The sequence below is a fragment of the Camelina sativa genome, chromosome 9 (assembly GCF_030686135.1).
Source record: "Camelina sativa cultivar CO46 ecotype springtype chromosome 9, ASM3068613v1".
Lineage (NCBI taxonomy): Eukaryota > Viridiplantae > Streptophyta > Magnoliopsida > Brassicales > Brassicaceae > Camelina > Camelina sativa.
In genome coordinates, this window is record NC_141888.1 from 10215119 (window position 1) to 10218261 (window position 3143).

A 3143-nucleotide genomic window follows, 5' to 3' on the forward strand; every position below is an offset into this window, starting at 1 on the left:
GCTATGGCCGGCAGAAACAATACCAAAACTCGTCAAACCAACCCTCACGGGACCATTGTTCAGCCTCAGCAAAGACAAACCCCACAAGAGCGAAACGAGGTTGAACCAAATCCACCAGCAAGGCAAACCACCTTGAGGGACGAAGATGCTCACAACAGGCTATTTGTGAATCGATCTGGGATTCAACCACCGGCTCCTGTGAGACAAGACTATGAGATTAAGCATAGTCTAATCAAACTGGTTTAGAATCGTGTGTTCAACGGATTGCCGTCGAAGAGTCCTCTAGATCACATAGAAGCCTTTGAGAGATTGACCAGTACGACGAGATCCAATAGTGTCCCCTACGATTATGTCATGCTGACGCTGTTCCAATTTTCTTGAGGAGATAAGGCGCTGAGATGGCTAAACCTATTGGATCCTAGATCACTCACCACTTGGGAGCAGTACAGAGCAGCCTTCTGGACCCACTTCTACACTAAATCTCGTTCAGCCAAGTTGCAAAGCAAAATTACCACCTTCTCTTAAGGCGGTATGGAGACTTTTTGCGAAGCATGGGAGAGGTTCAAGAATTATTTGAGAGACTGTCCTCACCATGGTTACACCCAGGAAAACCTGATGAACATTTTTTATGGGGGTATCGAACATAAATACCAGATAGCGTTAGACACGGCCAGCAGAGGGGATTTCTCCACTAACACCTCAATCACGGTACGGATTACGATTGTTCAGTACGGGTCAATGCTGTTGAGACAGATGCTATTAATGACCTTACTGCTAAAGTGAATCTCCTTCTGAAGAGAGATCACCAAAACGTCAACATGTGTGAGGAGCAGACCGGAGCGTTTCCGGACTTTGGAGCCGAGGCATGTCTTGAGGGGACGGAGGAGATGAACTATATAGGAGGGAAAAGAAACTTTCAAAATCGAGGTTTCAACCAGAATTTTTGGACTCATCAAACCTATCCTACAGAAGCAACAATGTTGAGAATCCTCAAGATCAGGTCTATCCGCCGCAGCCACAGCAGAGCAGCTTTGCACAAGGATTTCAGAACAAGGGAATAGGTTTTAGAGGATCAAAATTTCAACAAAAGCCTCAAGCCAACAACTTCTCGCAAAGTTATCAAGCGCCTCCACCACAACCCGCAGCTCCGCAAGAAAGCAAACTGGAACTGATGATGCATGTGCTGATGGAAATTCAGAAGAAAAGTGCCACAAGGTAAATGTTAAGATCGATAACATGTATTCAGAGCTGAATGGGAGAATATAGACGTTAAACACTGATAACTCTCTAATTTACATATTTTAAGCATCATTTTTTTGATTATTTTGCATTGTTTATACCCTAACCTTAGCATTTTTAGGTTATTAAATGTAGAAATTTGCATTTAGGTCATTTAGGGTGTTGCATTCCTGCATTTGCATACTTTGGATGAAAACAGGTGCTTTAGGGCCTAAAATAGGGAGAAACAAGGTCAAATCCGAGCATGTACCCGAAGGAGCTATTGAGCAGGAAGAAAAGTCTGAACCCTAACCCGATCAAGGCGGATTCAAGAGAAGGAAGAACAACCCAAAGGCCTACCCGAGGAGTAACCCAACCACATCCTCGTGCACCTCATTGAGTAGACCCTCGGGCAGGACTGGGAAGCTAGGTTAAAGGGGACTTCATATATAAACCCCCCTCTTATTCCTCTCGCCCTAGCACGCCGCAGACACTCAGAACAGAGAGCGAGAGCTTCTGCGAGAGATCTTGAGCGACTCAAACTATTTTTCCACTTAGTTAGGATTTATTTTACATTTCTTTGCTATCCCTTTAGATTTCTACTATGTACTCTTCCATTCTATTTTATATTTCAAAACAATGCAATTTTCGTTTATCTATGCTTTTATGTTTTCTGCAATGAGATCTGAGTAGTGAAACAAATTTTCTAGGGATGGGATAGACAATTAGGTGTTCTTGATCGGTTAGGATGTCTTAGCTTGGTTGTTTATGTTTTATAAATTCCTTTCTAGATTGGTGCTCTTAATGCTATCAATAGACCGAGAGGTTGAGATTAGATCTAGGGTGTTTTACCATTGAGAGATGTAGATGAAATGCTTGAATCAATCAATGCTAGAGATTTACTAACTTAGCCTAAGAGATTAGATGTGTAAGGAGTTAATTAACAATAATGAATCTGTTTGTATTGCCTGCTTCGTCATGTTTCTCCAACGAGAGTTGGGTAGGGGAGTGATCAAGGTTGATTGTTTCTATCACGAGAGTGTTATAACAAGATTTTAGAGATTCATTGTCTAGGTAATATTTGCGTAGGCATGTAGGACATCCATACTGGTCAGAAACACTTAGGAGTCGATTACCCCATCCTTAGGAGCTTTTGCATCTTGATCGTAACTTCCATTTGAGTGGTGATGCTGAGTTGTAGTGGAGATCAGTGGCTGCTAGGAGAGTGCAGCGGGAGATGACTTGGGCTGACTTTGTCTTGGAGTTCAACCGCAAGTATTTTCCTAGAGAGGCATTGTACTGGTTGGAGGTGTAGTTCCTTCTGTTATCTCAGGGGACGCGGTCAGTGCGGGAGCTGGACTTGGAGTTTAGTCGACTTTTATGTTATGGGGGTTGGGCTATGGAGTCTGAGGAGGCTCAGATCATGAGGTTTTTGAGGGCTCTAAGTGATGATTTGAGAGTTCACTGTAGAGGGCGGAGTTATGCTACGCGTGCAGAGCTGGTTGAGACTGCAGCAAAGATTGAGGAGGATATCCGTGCACAGTCAGTGGCGGCTAGTCCAGCAGTTCAGCATAGTAGGGCTCAGCAGCAGGGTGGTTCTAGCAGGGGCGGTAGGCCTGCACAGGGAACCAAGAGGAGGTGGGATGCTACGCAGAGGCCGAGTGGTGCGAGTTGCTTCAGTTGTGGGAGCAAGGATCACAAGGTTGCTAGTTGTCCCAAGAGGAATGCCCCAACGGCAGCGGCTCGTGTATGCTATAATTGCAGGGAGCCAGGGCATATCAGGCCCATGTGTCCTAAGTTGCAGCCGGTAGCAGTGGCAGCCTTGCAGCAGGTGCAGCCTGGAGGACAGCAGGTGGCACAGATTGAGCAGGCGCCACTAGTCTACACGACAGCGGAGACTGGTGGAACCAGTGCCGGGGCAATCA

The 3143-nt window shown here is 45.4% G+C and overlaps 1 non-coding gene across 1 annotated transcript; it reads right to left on the reverse strand.

Annotated features, from left to right (window-relative positions):
- Window positions 1–495: 495 nt before the first annotated feature.
- LOC147938019 (small nucleolar RNA R71) lies at window positions 496–599 on the reverse strand. The gene has a single exon (XR_015567675.1). It is a non-coding gene; the product is annotated as a small nucleolar RNA R71 (small nucleolar RNA).
- Window positions 600–3143: the final 2544 nt, after the last annotated feature.